The sequence below is a fragment of the Sus scrofa genome, unplaced genomic scaffold (assembly GCF_000003025.6).
Source record: "Sus scrofa isolate TJ Tabasco breed Duroc unplaced genomic scaffold, Sscrofa11.1 Contig1552, whole genome shotgun sequence".
Taxonomy (NCBI): Eukaryota; Metazoa; Chordata; class Mammalia; order Artiodactyla; family Suidae; genus Sus; species Sus scrofa.
Window position 1 is genome coordinate 13,702 of NW_018084904.1, and position 19,610 is coordinate 33,311.

Consider the following 19,610-nt stretch of genomic DNA (forward strand, 5'->3'; position numbering starts at 1 on the left):
GTATTATCTTTTTGTGGTTTGTGTGTGTGTGTGTGTGTGTGTGTGTGTGTGTGTGTTGTGTTTAAGGGCCACACGTGCGGTGTATGGAGAGTCCCTGGCTAGGAGTTGAATTGGAGCTGCAGCTGCCAGCCTACACCATAGCCATAGCAACACCAGATCTGAGCCATGTCTGTGACCTACATCACAACTCACAGCAATGCTGGATCCTTAACCTACTGAGCAGGGTCAGGGATTGAACCTGAGTCCGCATGGATACTGGTCAAATTTGCTTCTGTTGAGCCATGAGGGAAACTCCAGTACTTATCTTTTTGTGTTTGGCTTACTCACAAAGGATATGTCCAAAAGGTTTGTCCATGTTGTAGCATGTGTCAGAATTTCCTACCTTTTTAAGGCTAAATAATGCTACACTGTATGTATATGTCATATTATTTACTCATCTGTTGCTTCCTTCTTTTGGCTGTTTCTATTGTGAATAGTGGGCTTTGAACATGGATATACAAATATCTATTTGAGACCCTGCTTTCCGTTCTTTGGGTATACGCCCAGAAGTGGGACCGCTGGAGCAAATGATATTTCTGTTTTCAATTTTTTGAGGAAATCTCCATACTGTTTTCCATAGTGGCTGCATCCTTTTAGTTTCCCATCAACAGAGCATAAGAATTCAATAGTGTCTTCACATCCCTGCCAAATTTGTTATTTTCTGTTTTTTGTTTGTTTGTTTGTTTGTTTAATAGTAGCCATCCCAGTGCATGTTAAGGTGGTATCTCATCATGGTTGATTTGCATTCCCTAATGATTAGGATGTTGAGTATCTTTCCATATGCTTCTTGGCTATATAATTTTAATTGGGTTGTTTGTGTATTTGTTGTTGAGTTGTAGGAATTCTTTATATGTTTTTGATAATAACCCTTTTCCCATATATGACTTGTAAATATTTTCTCTCATTGCTTAGGTTGCCTTTTTACTCTGTTGATTGTATCTTTTTGTAGAGGAAAAACACTCCTGTGTGACTCCTCTTCTCTGTGGTGCACTAAAATTTCACTTCTGATATCAGATGTGTGGGTGTTCCATATATCAACAGTTCTGTAACACAGCTGGGGCTCCTACAGTTTAACTCAATTCTTACACTGTTTACCTGAAGCCAGCATCAGATTTCACGGATTAAGGGTACAGTCCCACAGACTGTGCCTGAGCACCCTTACCCCCAACCCAACACATACACATCCCAATGCAGACACCAATTGAAAGTCCAGCTTGTTACTTATATGTCTGACCAACTGGCTATAAATGGGAGGTTCCCAGTCCTCTGCCTCTGGTTTAATTAATTTGCTAGAGTGACTCACACAACTTGGCAAAGTGTTTTCCTTACTAGATTACTCATTTATATAAATGACTGTAACTTAAGAACAGCCAGATGGGAGAGATGCACTGGGCAAGGTATGTGGGAAAGGGTTTGAAACTTCCGTACTTCCTTTGGGTGCTCTACCTGTTTACTAAGTCAGGATCTCTCAAAACCCTTTTCTTCCTTACATGGGTGTAATTGATTAAATCATGGACACTGGTGATTAATTCAACCTTTAGCCCTTCTTCCCTCCCTGGAGCTTGGGGTGAGACTGACAGTTCCAACCCTTTCTTCAGGGATGGTTCCTCATAATTTGGCTTGCTAAGAAAATCACCTCAATATAAACTTAGGGGCGGCTGAAAGGGGCTTGTTTTGATAAAGGATATCTTTATGGTGTTTATCACATAGGAAATTCCCAGGGTTTTAGGAGCCTGGTTCCAGAAGTGGGGATCAGACCTAATGGGTATTGCACAGTATCACACTTTGATGCGTGGTAGTTTTAAATTTGACATAATGCAGTTTATCTGTTCTTACTTTTGATGATTTTGTGTTTGGTGTCATATCTAGGAAATTATTGCCAAATTCAGTGTCATGAAACTTTTCAGCTACATTTTCTTCTAATAGTTTTATTGTTTTAGCTTCCAGGTTTAGGTCTTTGATCCATTTTGAGTTAGTTTTTTTATAGTGTAAGGTAAGGATCCAATTTCATTATTTTGCATTTGGAAATCCAGTTTTCCCAGCAGAATTTGTTAAAGGACTGTCCTTTCCCTATTGAATGGTCTTGGCACCCTTGCTGAAAAATCATTTGACTATTTATGGGCTCTCTGTTTTTATTCTGTTATCTTTAAAGATGAGCAACAGGTAATACTTAGTTTTGGGGTAGGGCAGGTATTGATATTAATACCTTTTTTCGTGTCTTTACTTCTTTGGTGGTAGAGGAGTAGGGATTACTAAATGTTTTTATTCAAAAATATGGTGAATTTCTTGACTTTGCTTTTAATAACTTGAGCCTAATATTTTGGTGAAGTGTAACAACAACAACAAAAAATCAGGGCAGAAAATAACATGTTCGAAAGGGGAAAAAGAGGTGAGAATACTTAGCTGTGAACAGTAAGCCTCCTGCCAGAGCCAGGCGAATGAGCTTGGGAGCACATCTTCCAGCTCTTTTCAGGTCTTCAGAGACTACAACTCTGGTCCATAGTTTGCTACAATATTTTGAGAGGCCCTGAGGTAGAACCATTCAGCCAAGCCTTTCTGGATTCTGACCCTCAAAAACTGTAAGATAATAGGTATAATTTGAAGCTGCTAATTTTAGGGTAATTTATTGCTTACACCCTTGGCTAGTAGTTCTCAAATTTCTTGATCTCAGGATTACTTTATGTTCTCAAAACTGTTACTAACCCCAAAGAGCTTTTATTTTGGGGGGTTATATGTGTGGATAATTACATTAGAAATAGAAACAAATTAAAAATCTATTTGTTAATTTACTTAAAAACATAGCCATTAAATATTAACATACATACCATTTCTTAGAAAAATGACTATTTTCCAAAACAGAAAATAGTGGTAGTGATTTACATTTTTGCAAACCTTCTTAGTAGCTAGCTTAATATAGGACAGATGGATTATCATATCTGCTTTTACATTTAGTATGTTGTGATATGATTGAAGTGTATGAAGAAAATTTAGTCTCACACAGTTACGTAGTGGGAAAAGGGAGAATGCTGTCTTAACATTTTTTGAGATAATTGTAGCTTGTTTTTATTTGATATTATACTGAAACTAGATAAGGTATAGTTTCTCAAAAGTGACAGTGTACAGTCTGAAACCGTATCAATGCAGTTTGTAACATTAGAATTCTTCCCTCTATCTTGCCTTGTGAGTGGACCTCTCCTGTGCATAGTTTTCTAACATCATGCATTAGTCATGTGGAAAATATTGGTTGACTGAGTTATGCCAATTTTTTTTTTTTTTTTTGTCTTTTTGCCATTTCTAGGGCCGCACCCACGGCATATGGATGTTCACAGGCTAGGGGTCGAATCAGAGCTGTAGCTGCCAGCCTACACTGGAGCCACAGCAACACGGGATCCAAGCTGCGTCTGCCACCTACACCACAGCTCATGGCCATGCCAGATCCTTAACCCACTGAGCAAGGCCGGGATCGAACCTGCAGCCTCATGGTTCCTAGTCGGATTCGTTAACCACTGAGCCATGATGGGAACTCTGTTGATTTTTAATATTGACACATTTCATTGTATAATATGAAATAAATCACATTTGTGGAGCTCCCATTGTGCGCAGTGGTTAATGAATCTGACTAGGAACCATGAGGTTGCGGGTTCGGTCCCTGCCCTTGCTCAGTGGTTTAACGATCCGGCGTTGCCGTGAGCTGTGGTGTGGGCTGCAGATGTGGCTTGGATCCCACGTTGCCGTGGCTCTGGCATAGGCCAGTGGCTGTAGCTCTGATTGGACCCCTGGCCTGGGAACCTCCATATGCCATGGGAGCGGCCCAAGAAATAGCAAAAAAGACAAAAAAAAAATAAATCACATTTGTTAATATAAACCATTAATGTCAGAATAAGCTTTAAGTATGAGGACGTGTCAAGCTTCTGGTGGTAAATACAAATTTTCCAAAATTCTAAGCTTCATTTGGAAGCTTGAATTTTATCATTGGCAGTCAGTACTATCAGCTCTATTCTTTGAAGTGACAGTTTCTCTTCCTACCCAAGTCTGAATAATTATTGTTTGTCTGTCATTCTTTATCATAAAAACTGGTGTTTCATGGAAAAATCAGCTAGCTTAGTCTATAATTAAATCACATAAATGCTCTTCTATGTAACAGTTATATTATTTGGTGTACAGCAGAAGTGATCTATATATGCTTCCTATTTTTTCACAGTTTTTTTCTTACTATTTCAAATACTATAGCTGTGAACACCCACATACAAACTTCATGCATTTGTGTAAGAATTTCTCTGTTATGTATTCTCATGTGAAATTGCTGCATTGTGGGCTACATACATGCTCAAATTTACTAGGTGATCCCAAACTATTTTCCAAAGAAATCATACCAGTTTACTGTTGTCCATTTCTTATCACCTCTTGGTTCTGACTGGCTTTTATTTAATTAAATTAATTAATTACTTAGTGTCATTTTAGGGTCGCACCTGTGACATATGGAGGTTCCCGCTAGGGGTCGAATGGAGCGTAGCTGCTGGCCTATGCCACAGGCACAGCAACTTGGGATCCAAGCCACGTCTGCGACCTACACCACAGCTCATGGCAATGCCGGATCCTTAACGCACTGAGTAAGGCCAGGTACTGAAGCTGTGTCTTCATGCATGGATGCTAGTCAGATTCGTTTCTGCTGAGCCACAACAGGAACTCCCCTGACTGGCTTTTAAAATTTACTCTTTTTTATGGCTTATGAAAACCTCTGTACCTCCTACCCCACTTTTTCCCCCTCCTGTCAAACTATATGTAGAAAACCACCACATACACTTTAATCTTTGTATCTCAGTTTGATTTTTAATTTCTTTGATATCAGAGTTGTCCTCTTAGAAATTGACCAGATGTATAAATACAGTGGATCTTTATGATCAGCGTAATTTATTATGTATTTCTTTTTTTTTTTTTTTTTTGTCTTTTGTCCTTTTAGGGTTGCACCCACGGCATATAGAGGTTCCCAGGCTAGGGGTCCAATCAGAGCTGTCAGCCTACACCGCAGCCACAGCAACGCCAGATCCAGCCAGGTCTTCGACCTACACTACGGCTCATGGCAGTGCCGGATCCTTAATCTGCTGAGCAAGGCCATGGATCGAACCTGCAACCTCATGGTTCCTAGTCGATTTGTTAACCACTGAGCCATGATGGGAACTCCTAAAATAATTTTTGATGATAGGTAAAAACTACCTGTTTAATTTTTAATTCAAATAGGAGGTTATAGATATGTTGCACACTCTAAAGAATCTATTTAGTCGATTTTAGTGTTTTCATTTTATGTCAAAATTTTATAGGTAGTTTTAAATTACATTAGTAGAGCTTAGTCAAGTGGACTGATAATAAAACCATTTAGTATTTAATAATTTAATCTTCTTGTTTACAATATTTTCACTTTTTTTACAGTATTGATAAAACATTTAATAGAAATGATATATCACTCTGAAGATTAATTAGAGTAATTAAAATATTAGGAAAGGAAGTAAATTGTTAAATTGATATTTCAGAACTTGACTGAAAAGTTGCAGAAGAAAGAACTAGACTATATCAGTTAGAGGAGAAACATAATGAAGAATGTGTGAGTAAGAAGAATATACAAGCAAGCCTTCACCAAAAAGACCTAGATTGTCAACAGCTTCAGTCAAGGTTATCTGCATCTGAAACTTCACTGCAGAGAATACAGGCAGAATTGGGTGAAAGGGAGAAGCTACTCAAAAGCTCAAAGAAGAATTATCAGAAGTGGAGACCAAGCACCAGCATCTTAAGGCAGAGTTTAAACAGCTACAACAACAGAGAGAAGAGAAGGAGCAGCATGGGTTACAACTCCAAAGTGAAATTATCAGGTAAGAGCTGTTATTTTTATTTATTGTAATTCCCCTGTGGTTTCTTCTTAGTGTGTTTGTGGTTGTTTGATGATAATATAGTCCATTAAAAAATTAACTCTTAACTTTCATGACCTGTAGTATTGAGTCAAATCTTATTTTTAAATTTCAATTTCCTTTAAAATGAATAATTGTGGAGTATTTATGAATTAATACATGTAAGTTTGCTTAACGTAGTACTTGGGCAACATGTAGGCTTCTCAGTAGGTATTAGCTATTTAAATAATTCAAATGGTTGATATTTTTTAAAAGTCTGAATCTTTTTTATGTTCTCGTTACTGAAATTTCAAATTATTATATATTATTATTATATTATTTTTTGCTTTTTAGGGCCACACCTGCAGCATATGGAGGTTCCCAGGCTAGCACAGCTGACGGCCTACACCGCAGCCATAGCAACGCAGGATCCACCCTCGTCTGTGACCTACATCACAGCTCACAGCAACACCTGATCCTTAACCCGCTGAGCGAGGCCACGGATCAAACCTGCAACCTCAGGGTTTCTGGTCGGATTCATTCCCACTGCATCATGACGGGAACTCCATCAAAATATAAGTATTATTAAGCCAATAATATAAAAATTAGATTTTTTTTTTCTTTTTATTTTCTTAGGGCCTCACCTGCAGCATAACAAAGCTCCACATTAGGGGTTGAATCAGAGCTGTAGCTGCTGGCAAACACCACAGCCACACCAATACAGGATCCCTAAGAAATTACGATATTAAGACTTAGATAAACACTATTTTTTAGTCTAGATAACTATTTCAATTTGTATAGATTTAACAAAATTGTTTTTCCACCTATCGATAGAATGGTTTAATTCGAATTTTGCTTTCCACTAACTCAGATTTTCTTTTTTTTTTTTTTTTTTTTGTGCTGTACCATGGCATATGGAAGTTTCTAGGCTAGTGGCTTGAATCAGAGCTGCAGCTGGCAGACTACACCACAGCTACAGGCAAGCCAGATCCAAGCTGTGTCTGACCTAACACCACTGCTCATGGCAGCGCCGGATCTTTAACTCATTGAGTGAAGCCAGGGATGGAACCTCATCCTCATGGATACTAGTTTGGTTTCCTTACCACTGAGCCATGATGGGAATCCAACACTATCAATTTTTGAATTCTGTATTGTAATTATTCTTATAGGTGACATTAAAAGTGGTAGAAAAATGGTAGTTTGAGGGAGACTGAAGTTCTCAGTCACTTTTTTGATAATGTTCAACTCTCTTCTCTTAAAGATCAGTAATACTTGCTTTGTGGCATGACTCCTCTGTCTTCTTAGCTTGAGATATTCTTCCTATTTTTCTTCTCCTTGTAAATATTACTTACTTTACCCACTTTTCCAGATATATTTTTCTGCATATTGCCACTTCTTGTTGCCACCTCCTCCAGAGATTTCTTAAGCAGGTACACATCTTGATTGCTTGAGTAACCATAGTATGGTATATTATCGTAACTTCTGTATCTTTCTTCACTAGTCTCTGAACTCTGTGGGTGCAGAGACAGTGTCTTTACTCAGTTTTTATCCCAGCTCTCTGGCATTTTGCTTGTTGATTAGCAAATGTTTTAGTGAGTAAGTAAGTGAATGAATAAATGTAGGCATACCTGTACCTTAAAATAATTATGTTCACAAATCTTGGAATTCCTGTCATGGCTTCAAAGCGAGGTTAAGACGAACTCGCCTGCACATAGGTCGGGTTCGGTACACCTGGCTTTGCTTCAGGGGTTGATCTCGGTGGTTGAGTGAGCGTTGTGGGGTGGGTCGCAGATGCGGCTGTGGGATCCTCATTGCTGTGGCCCGGCATGGCTGCAGTCAGCTCCATTGGACCCCTAGCGGGAACCTCCATTGCACTGTGGCAGCGTAAAAGAGAATGACAAAAAAAATTATGTAAATCTCTTGAGGATAGGCAGTACTATCCTTATCATATGTAAATATGAGTCTTACTGTGCATTTGGAGAAAGTTTCCTCTCCTGTTTCTTACCCCCCCCAAGTACTTCATATTGGTCATTAAGTTTGCTATTCTGTTAGTGTGAGAAGAAAATACTCGAGGGAGGTGGGCTTGAAATTGTGGATTATTGTTGTTTTTGATAGGTACCATTGAAGGCATGAGCGGTCTTGAGGCGAGAGTAAACTAGGGCAATGGAGTGTTCTAGGGTATTCAAGGATGTTTCTATAGGGTTTATGATATGGCACTGGACCTATTTTGATTGCCAAAGCAGCATTTAGAACTGTATTATGTAGGATCTTGTGTAGCAGACTGAGGAGTTTGGGTTTCATTTGGTTGTCAGTAGGTGTAGAGGCATCAGGAATTTTTGAGAACCTATTCAGTATTTTTTATACAAAGAAAAAATGCACACATAATATTTTGGTTTAGTCCACAATTCTGTACAAAGTGAGGAAGGTCATACTTGAAGCCTTGAAGTGATACCACTCACCTTCTTCCCGTCAGCATGCTTCGCTGTCTGGTAGGCTGCTGTTCACGGATGACTCAAATCTGTCCCCTTCCTTTCACCAGTTGCTGCTGCCCACCCTTAATCAAGCTGCTGCCATTGCTTACCTGGGCTACTGCATTAGCTTTTTTACAAGTTTTCTTCTAGGGACTTCCTTAGTCTATTCTCCATAAAGAAGCCAGAAGCATCCATTTTTAAAAATGGAAGGATGTCAATTTATTCCTCGCTTAACACCCTTGGTGGCTTTGAATTGAATCCAGCTGTCTTATTGTCATGAACATTGCATGTAGTTGGCCCACACTTGTATCAAGCTCATCTCTACCCTGGAAACTTGCTATCTCCTTCAGTTCTTCGACACCATAATCAACGTTACTCTCAGTGCTGTTTCCTGCCTTTACTCCAGTGTTGTTTCCTCAATAAAGCCTTCCAGGACCACTTTATTTATTTATTTTAGGGCCACACCTGTGACATGTGGAGGTTCCCAGGCTAGGGGTCGAATCACAGCTACAGCTGCCAGCCTACGCCACAGCCACAGCCACAGCCACAGCAACGTGGGATCCAAGCCATGTCTGAGACCTACACCACAGCTCATAGCAACACGGCATCCTTAATCCACTCAGCAAGGCTAGGGATCTAACCTGCATCCTCACGGATCCTAGTCAGGTTCCTTAACCACTGAGCCACAAAGGGAACTCCTAAAGTGTTACTTTTTGGCAAGTGATTACTGAACTTTCCTGAAGGTAAGGTTATCTGATTCTTGATATGAAAATATGGCTTTCTGGGCTTCAGCTCAAATGTACTAAATCTAAACTTCTAGGGGAGAAGTCTGATGATTATCTCTGTGTTAATAATGATATTGGGAGAGTCTTATCCAGTAAAATCAGGAACTAAATGGGTAATGCCTGTTTACAACAGATTAAGTACTTAGATGCTTGAAATATGAGTTTACTTTGAAGGCCTTTGAAGGCTTTCATATATTTCAGGATTGGATCCAGTTCTCGTAGTGAGAAGAAGAGGGTTCAGGTAGCTATTACAGTGCTTATTCGCTGCATTTTAAGAAGAAGAGAAAGGAGAGATTTATCAGTATGCTGGCTAAGGACAAGAGTAAAATTAATGCCTTCTCTTTGTTACTGATTGCTGTTTTAGCTAGATGAAAGTATGTTTTACTTTAGAAATACACTTTAGTTTTCTTTATTGAGGATAGGATATATTTTGATAGCCACAAGTTGTTTCATAGCACAAGAAAATAGTAGGTGCCCACTTTTCTGATACAGCTTTATTTTTCCTTGCCAGCTATGAATTTCTATGAAGACATATGCAGGTATAGAGCATGTGAGTGTATATATGACACAAAGGCTGTAGATTCTTAGTATTTTCAGATTTAACGTGAATAGTTTTGATTGAAAACAATTGCAGAGTGCCCTTTACTAATATTCAGTTTTGCTGAGGTATGTACTGAGATTTGATTTAATGTGTTAAGAGGCTGGAGTGTAGAAGCACTCTCAGTGTGTAAGCCTTGCCGAATGTCTTGCATTCTTATCTCCATGCCTCTCTTTTTTATTCTACACTCCCAGCACTTGTGCAGTAATTCTTCTAAAATTAATATAGACGTTCCTGCTGTGGCACAGTGGGTTAAGAATATGACTTCAGTGGTTTAGGTCACTGCAGAGGTGCGGGTTTGATCCCTGGTCCAGTGCAGTGGGTTAAAGGATCTGGCGTTGCCAGCTGCAGCTTGGACTCAGTCCTTGGCCTGGGAGCTTCCATATGCCATGGGTGCAGCCATAAAAAATATATATAGATATGTAAATAAATAAAATTAGTATTACCTTAAAAAACTTTTTTTAAATAGAACCACCACTGGTCAATCCCACAGGAGAAATTGGCTGTAATTTCTGGTAGTTTCAGAGAAAATTAGGAATTTGAGAAAGTGATAGTTCTTAGCTCCAAGACAAATTTCTCCTTTAGTTTTAGCTAGCTAGCAATTTTAAAGTTAATGAATGAGAATCACCTAATATTTTAAGAAAATATTCTTTCCTCTGTCTTATTTAGAAATTGTGTGCCATTTCAAGGCTTGGAATGCTTTGTGCTCTATTCATTATCCAAATGTAAGAAGTCAGCGGTGGTAGTTCATAACTTGGAAAAACAAAAAGAAGCACTGGAATTAAAAAAAAAACCTACAGTGGAGGTAGTTGCTGTTGTGGCTCAGTGGTAATGAATCCATCTACTATCCATGAGGATGCTGCGTTCAATCCCTGGCCTCGCTCAGTGGATTAAAGATCCGGTGTTGCCATAAACTATGGTGTAGGTTGCAGACACGGCTTGGATCTGGTGTTGCTGTGGCTGTGGTATAGGCCAGCAGCTGCAGCTCTGGTTCAACCCCTAGCCTGGGAGATTCCATATGCTGTGGGTGTGGCCCTAAAAAGTAAAAAAACTGACACAAAACCTAAAATGGAGTAGGTCTGAGTGTGCCTTAAGTGTCTTAACTTTTAAGTTTCATTTTATTGAGTTCCTTAAGTGATTACAACACTTAGATCTTAACAAGAGCTTCAAGTTCACTTTTTTTTTTTTTAAAGGGAGCAAAAGCCCTGAAAACTGATGTTTGATTACAGCTTTATGTAATTCATCATCAGTTATATGATTAAAAAATTCAGTTGGATTTCAGATTCCTCCAAAGTATCATGAAAATTAATATGTTTATATTGGTGAAAAATAAAACACTGGAAAGTAGGTGGTGGTATTAATGGTGGTGAGTATACGTGTGTTTATACATATGTACGTACTTTTTTCCTTTTCTAAAGTTACATAGCAAACTTCTGGAGACAGAGCGCCAACTAGGGGAAGCTCATGGTAGGCTGAAAGAACAGAGACAGCTTTCAAGTGAAAAGTTGATGGATAAAGAACAACAAGTGGCTGATCTACAGCTCAAACTTTCTCGTTTAGAAGAAGAAGTAAGTTTGTATTTTATTTTATTTATTTATTTATTTATTTATTTTTGTCTTTTGTCTTTTTTGTTGTTGTTGTTGTTGTTGTTATTGTTGCTATTTCTTGGGCCGCTCCCGCGGCATATGGAGGTTCCCAGGCTAGGGGTTGAATCAGAGCTGTAGCCACCGGCCTACGCCAGAGCCACAGCAACGCGGGATCCGAGCCGCGTCTGCAACCTACACCCCAGCTCACGGCAACGCCGGATCATTAACCCACCGAGCAAGGGCAGGGATCGAACCCACAACCTCATGGTTCCTAGTCGGATTCGTTAACCACTGCGCCACGACGGGAACTCCCGTAAGTTTGTATTTTAAATGAGTTTTTTTGAGTACATGTATTGATAGATTTGAGGCATCTTAAATATTGTTGTGTTCAGTCTTTATTTTCAAGAGCTTAGTTGGGTTTTTAAAAAACATTAAGTTGTGTCTTTTATTTCTCCCCAATAATAACATCCTACTTATTAACTACATTAAGTCATTTTGTTGTGTTTGTATTCCTTAAAGTTGTCATCGAAAATTACAAAGAGGGGAGTTCCCATCTTGGCTCAATGGAAACGAATCCGACTAGGAGCCATGAGGTTGTGGGTTCGATCCCTGGCCTTGCTCAGGGGGTTCAGGATCCAGTGTTGCCATGAGCTGTGGTGTAGGTCACAGATGCGGCTCGGATATGGTGTTGCTGTGGCTGTGGCGTAGGCCGCCAGCTGTAGCTCCAATTCGACCCCTAGCCTGGGAACCTCCATACGCCATGGGTGTGGCCCTAAAAAAAAAAAAAAAAGAAAAGAAAATTACAAAGAGGACTACTCTTAACCTTTAGGCAGGAAAAATTCTGAGGGTGAACCTATCACGCTGCTTAAGAAGAGTCTTCTGGAGTTCGCATTCTGGCACAGTGGTTAACGAATCCGACTAGGAACCATGAGGTTCTATACATAGATTGATATGAATAAACTTAATTAAATAATAACTGATTGTTTATTATTTTAATGGTTTTATGGTTTTTTTTTTTTTTTTTTGGTTTACTCAATGTTTTAATCAGTTTGTTTTTTATTAGAAGTAGAACAAATACTTGATACTGTTATTAGATATTGTTACAACATCTGTATGTATCAATTCCTTGTTCATATTAGTACATAAAACAATAATAAACTAAATGCTAATCTGGAGAAGAGAATTTTTTCTTCTCAGGGTAAGAATCTATACCTGGAATAATTTCTTAATCATAGGATTAAGATTTTATAAGTAATAAGTAATGTTGCTTTTAAAATTGATTCTATCTATTGTCTGAATTTAGTTTTCTCTTCAAACTTTAGAATTGTGAGATTTGAAGTGATATCAGATATTTATAAATGGTAGCATTATACCTTTGTCATTTTTTTTAAGCAGAAGGAAAAAGTAACAAATTCCACAGAATTGCAGCATCAGTTAGATAAAACAAAGCAACAGCATCAAGAACAACAAGCTCTTCAGCAAAGCACTACGGCAAAACTTTGAGAAGCTCAGGTAAATTCTATTTGAATTTTTATCCTTTTAAAGAAAAATTAACCAAATAATTATCCTGTGTTGTGGTGAAATTAGTTAATGCAGAGTACTTGATTATGAAGGGTTTTGATAAATTTCATTATCTGGAAAATTAGAAAATCTTTTTCTTTTGGTTACTATGTTGAAAATTTTTTCTAAAACATTAAATGTTTATTATAAACAGATTTATTTCCTGTTATAGGTTTACTTATATAAAATTTAAATTTATTAAATTTCTTTAAACAGATTTATTAAATTTCTTTAAAATATTTAAATTCTTATTTATATGTAAAAATTAGTGTTATTTATTTAAAATACCTTTATGAAAAATTGAAAATGTAGATAAAATTTCTTGGTTTAGTTAGCAAGAAATAACATTTCCTTCATTAGAACTTACTGTTTATTGGTCATATCTTCCCTGCTTCAGAACTATCGTATGAACATTGGAGTTGCAGTATAGAAGATATAAGAGATTGAGTTAAATTTGTATCAATTCTATAGTATAGCTCAGATGATTGGAAGAAAAAATTTTTGTAAGGGTAAGGTGGTACCCAAATGTTTAAAATGAATTTGACCTTGACATTATATTTACTTCTTCAGTCTTTTGTTAATTGGTTGAATATTATCGAATACCATGTGTCAGGCCCTGTGGTAAGCACAGAAAATCAAGCTGCATAAGATGTCATGCCTGCCATCTAGGAAAGGTAGTCTAATGACATGCACACAGAAGCAGTACGGGAGTTTAGGGAAGTAATAAGTAACGGGCCTCTTTTTCCCTTCTGAGTTTGGATAGTGGCATGGTAATCAGATGGATAGAGATGAGAATATTCACTTATTTGTTCTTTGATTTCATTCAGTCCAACAAATATGTATTACTGTCTACTCTCAGCCAAGGAAGTGATTTTGTGGATATGGCTCAGAGACAGCAAACAAAAATGTCTGCTCTCATGGAGCTTAGTGAAGAAGGCAAACAATAGCCAGGTAAATAGGCAAAATGTGTAGTATGTCAGATGGCTGTAAATGCTATGGCAGTGAGAAAAGGGAAGAGGAAGTACTGGGGAATTGAGTGGGACTGCAGCGATAGGGTTTCCAGGGAAGGCTCCCTAAGAAGATGAAAGGCCTGAAGGAAAGGAGGGTGTGAGCCACGTGGATATCAGAAGAGCATTAGTTCATTAACAGGCTCCGAGGCAGGAGCATGTCTAAGGAACATCAGGAATCCAGTGCATGGAGTGAGAGAGATGAGAGAGGTAGAAGTGGTGCAGAGATCCCAGGGATCAGAACATGTTGAACCTCACAGGTAGTTTTAAGGATTTTACTGTGGATGAGATGAGAAATTTTGGAGGGTTCTGAGCAATGGAATAGCATGATCTGACTTGTAATTTCACAGGATTCCTCTGGCCCTGCATTGAGAGTAGACTGTAGGGGCACATGAGTAGAATAAAAGAAATTAACGAAGAGACTGCTGTAGTAATCCAGATGAGAAATGGATAAGAGTGGAAATGATACAGGTAGTGATAAACAGTCAGATTCTAAATATACTTTAAAGGTAAAGCTGACAGATGTACTGATAGATTGATATGGGGTATTGAGAGAGAAGTCAAGGATGATTCCAAGGATTTCCAATGGAGTGGTCAGAAAGATGGAGGTCAAGCATGGTGAAGACTGGGAATCCTATTGGATTTGACAACATGAGGTCATGGATGACACTGATCGATAGGAGCAATTTTTAAAGAAAAGGAGGGGCCAAAGCCTAATGGAGAGCGTCAGAGAAAAGGGGAGGAGAAAAATTGATACAGTGAATATAGATGACTCTAGTTTTACCATAAAGAGTAGCAAAGAAAAGGGTATGTAAAGCTGAGGTAGAGGATTTGGCACTGGTCTGCAATCAAGGGGTATTTCTCATAATGTACCCCAGAATGAAATTTGTTCGTTCAGTCCCAGACGAACCTGGAAATGACAGCCGTTTACTTTCTGTTAGGCAGTTTGTCTCATGAACTAAAGGGAGAGTGAAGGGCTGAGTTAGACAGTCTTAGTTCTTTATTCCAATCTCTCCAAAGAGTGAAGTTCTTATTCCCTGATGAGGAAGAAGAAAAGGATGGCACAGAGGCCAGGCAAAGTCTCCATTATGAAATAGCTTAGAAACAAATTAGAGAAATGCAGTGAGTGTAATTCTGATGTACATATGTACATACATTATTGTGATAGTGTAGAGGATCGTTGTTTAACTCAGATAGAATCTGGAAAAAGTTACTGAAAATTTCCATAGAAAGGGCAGTCTTTGCAAAGGTGTGTAGATGTTTCTGTGTTGCATAGGTGGTAATAGTAGTATACTCCAAGTAGAAGTTACAAGGAAAAGAATGCTGAAGCTGATATGACCTAAATGGTTTGGTTTTGCTGGAGCTTAAAGGATAATATAGAGATGAGTTAGAGAAGAGGCCAGAGTATTAGACATGGGTAAGTTTATGGAAGGCCTTTCTTGAAGATAGAAGAGTGTTGATGGTCTTAAGATGTGACTTTAGATAGGTTATTCTTGCGATTATAGGAAAGATGGATTTTGGAGAAAATATTCTGAGACAGGATCAGTTAAAGACTAATATATGTGGTGATTTAGATGAAAAACAATCATGTCCTTAGTTTATGTGATTGTTGAAAAAAGCATCATGGGGACAGTATGATAATATTTTGGAGATAAATAGGACTTACTGACTTAATAGCTGTAGGGAATCAGAGAGAAAGGGAATGACTTCCAGACTGGTAAATTGGGTGCATGGTGCATGGAAGTATCATCACCTGTGTTAGTGTATGTGAGAAAGATGGCCATTTTATAGGACAGTATGATGAGTTCTGTTTTGGACATGTCTTGAGCCACCTATGGGATATACTAGTTGAAAGCTTGAAGGAGATATAGTATCTGTGAGAGATATCTGTATATATGGGGTAAATGGAATATTACATTGAGTGAGAGTATAGTGAGAAAAGTGGACAACTGGTAACACAAGAATTTTGGGAAACAGTAGCATTTAGGGGATGGACGAGTGGAGGAAGAAGAGCCCAGAGAAAGAGAGAATGATCAGAGTAATCAAGAGAACTTGCAGAGGGAAGCCCAAGGACTAGGGAGAATCAAAAGTTGGGAGTAATCAGCAACTTCAGATGTGGGTGTGTGGTGAGGATGCCCAGTATGATAAATGAAAGATATCCATTAGACTAGGCAGTTGAGAATGAGTGACCTTGTTAAACATAATTTCAATGATGATAGCCAAGAATGTCTGATTTTTTTGTTTGATGAGTAAGTGAGAGGTGAAGGAGTTGGGAAGTAAATATGCATTACTTTTGAAATTTAAATGTGAATTGTATAAAGACTGGGCAGAAACTGAAGTGGACTTGGTTAAGAAATGTTTTGAGAACCAACAGATACCTGAATATGTTTATAGTCATAGAATAAGGGAATGGTAGAAGGTAATAATTGAGGATATGGAGAATGGGAGGTGACTAAAGAAATAAGGTATGATGAGTTAGGATTCATGATACAGTGGGTAATGTAAGTTTGAACTTAGCCTGTGAGAGATATCCTTTGAAGCATAGGAAATGTGTATGTATTTGAATAAATTTAAAATTATGTATGTGTATATATAATTTCATAGGTAAGGGAATAAAAACTATAGTTGATCATTCTGAAGATTTGCTTCTCTCCCCTTTTTGGATAAAGTTTGAGTAGTATAGCTAGCTGATGTTAGATAGGCGAGATTAAGAATTTGGAGATTAGTTTTTACGTGTTTTTCAGGGGAATGTTTGAAGATGACAACCCATCAAGTGACAGGATTGAAAAGGTGATTCTGAGTATATAATAGAGGACGGAATCTAGAAATTTGTGGCACCAATCTTGGAAGTTGTGATTTTGCTCTAAAAGTGTTTAGAAATTAGGTTGAGAAAGCAATTGCAACATGATCTAGGATTGGACTTTTATGGGCAGCTGTGTTGAAATTTGGGGGTAGAAGAAATAGAATGTAATGAAAACAGTTAAGCTTAGTTCACATCCATACATGAGTTCAGCAGGGAAGCTAGGCATACGCTAAAAAGCTAGCGGAAAATTGAGGTCAGTGTCTCTGACACTGGAGAGCAGAAACGAGGTCAGGAACTTGAAAAATGGTCAGGAAGGTATGGTCACAGAGTAGGATAATTGACGTTTTTTATCTGGAAAAATTTCAAGTGTCTGTAGATCCTGCATGTGAGTGATTGATGAATGCATAGAGGTCCAGGAAATTAAGATGATGTAAAGGTTGAGGCTGTACTCTTAATTCTCTATGTATTTGTACTTCCCAGGAAATTGGCAGAAATTGGGATTGAAAGAAAGACTAAATCAGGTCTCAAATCTTCAGTGAATGAGGTAGGGATATATAGATAGCAACACAGGACAGAGCGTAGAATAAATGAATGACGTACTTCCCAAAGATCATTAAGCTTTTACTTGAGGTGAGAATAATGATGATAAAAAAAATATCTAGAAAAAGTGAACCCCTCCTGCTTGCCCAACAGAACGTCCTTATGTATCAGAAGGGGCTGTTGGGGAATCAGTACCTGTAAAGGAGAACCAAATTTCAGGTAGACTGGCAATAGAGTGCTATTCTGAAAAACTCAGCCTGCACTGTGGTCCAGAAATTAGTGCAAGTGCAGAAGGGGTCATTAGTGGCAGGAACAGAGGATGACCACAGAGTAACCTGGTTGTTTCTTGTTTGTGATGGAAGCATAGATAGAAACATGTTTGAAAGTAACTGTTTTCACCTATTTAATATGCACACTTGTTGAGGGTATTAGTGGTTGCTGACTCTGTTCGGCAAGGTGGATGGGCTACTGTAACATTTGCAGAAGGGCTTTTAGCCTTGTTCTGGGTGGAGGCTCTTGGCTCCCTGGAATGATGGAGAGAAGGCAAAGCTGTGGTCAGGTAGCCCAAAAACATGCAGGTGTGGTTCCAGAAGTAAACATGAAGGCCCTTGGTAAAGTAGAAAAGAAGGAAAGCTTGATGAGCAATAGAAGGTCCTCCTGGGTTACTGGAAAGCACCTTCATGAGTGTTATGTCTGTTAGACTGCAGCCCTTGTTTTTCCATTCATTCAATAAATATCTTAGAGCTCATGTGTCTTGGATACATAAGTGAATAAAACAGGCAAAAATCCTCATCTTCATGGAGTGTATGTTCTTGTGAGGGTGGAGGGAGGCAGATACACATGGAAAATAAGTAAATTATTTAGTTGTTAGAAGAGATAAGTGCTATGGGAAGAAAAAACTCTTCAGGAGAGGAGCATTGGTAAAGGAGCATTTTGTGTTTCTTTCTTAGGGCTGCGCTCATGACATATGGAAGTTCCCAGGCTAGGGGTCAGAATGAGAGCCATAGCTGCTGCCACAGCCAAAGAAACACAGGATGTGAGCCTTGCTGCGACCTACACCACAGCTCATGGCACACACTGGGGTCCTGAACCCCACTGATGAGGCCAGGGATTGAACCTGCATCCTCATGATATTAGTCAGATTCACTTCCACTGTACCACAATGGACCTCCAAGGCTGCGATTGTAAATGTACTGATCAGGGTGATTGTATTGGAGAAGCTGACATTTGAGCAGATATTTGAAGCCAGGGGATTGAGCCACGTGACTCTGTAGGGAAAGTGCCAGGTAGAAGAAACAGTGCAAAGCTCTGAGGTGGGATTGTTGCCTGTGTGTGATCAGAAATAATGAGGAGTCCCATGCGTTCTGAAATGGATTAAACAGGATTACAGTAGGTGGTGAGGTTAGGAGTGTTAGAGTAAGCATGTGGTTAATCGAAGGGATTTTTGGTTAAATTCTAGGTTTTGTTAGTAACGTAGATTTAGGAGTTCTTGTGTGGAGCAACAGACTAAGGATCTGGTGTTGTCACTGCAGTGGCTTGGGTTGCTGCTGTGGCTTGGTTTTGATCCTTGGCTGGAAAACTTCACATGCTGTGAGGATAGCTCTCCCCCATATATAATATATGTAAAAATATAGCGTGTTATTGTTGTTAAACTATATTGTCATAATTATTTACTTATATTTGCCATATTAAAATGTAATGATTAGTAAACATGTAAGACTAAAGGTATGAATTCTTAAATTTATTATGAGTCATTTTGTTTGAGGAATAATGAGGAATAACCTTTAAGTTCTCTATTTTTAACGTAGTAATTTTCAATCTTTACAGAATGATTGGGAAAAAGTGCTTCGTCAATTTGGTGATAAGGACCAAAAGATCCAGAACCTTGAAGCCTTATTACAGGAGAGTAAAGAAAATATTTCTTTCCTAGAAAAGGAAAGAGAAGATTTTATTGCAAAACTCAGCTGGTGAAGGAGAGACCGCTGTTCTTAACAGTTGCAGGAAGAAAACCATATATTACAGGAAACAAGTAAGCTTGTCTAGTGTATTCTATTTCTAAAATTTATTTTTTAATCTCTCTAAATCTTACAAAGTGCTTTATGTAAATGATTCTGTTTCATTTTAGTGCTTGTAAAATTATTATGTATTTCTGAAAAAAAACCGTCTCATTTACCTTAGAGGTGGGTTGCTATTGCAGTGAAAATAAGTTATTTACCATGATTTGATAAAGGAAATCTCAGTTCACACCCCAGGATGTAACTTATACCTGTTGACCATAAGCAAATCATTTAACCATGTTAACTCATTGGAAAAGTATAGTTAGTTCACACTGGGAAGTGTAG

General features: G+C 38.4%; 1 pseudogene; it reads left to right on the forward strand.

Annotated features, from left to right (window-relative positions):
• The window catches only part of LOC110258203, a 31,498-nt pseudogene extending 12,259 nt beyond the window's left edge, over positions 1 to 19,239 (forward strand).
• The last annotated feature ends 371 nt before the right edge of the window (positions 19,240 to 19,610 follow it).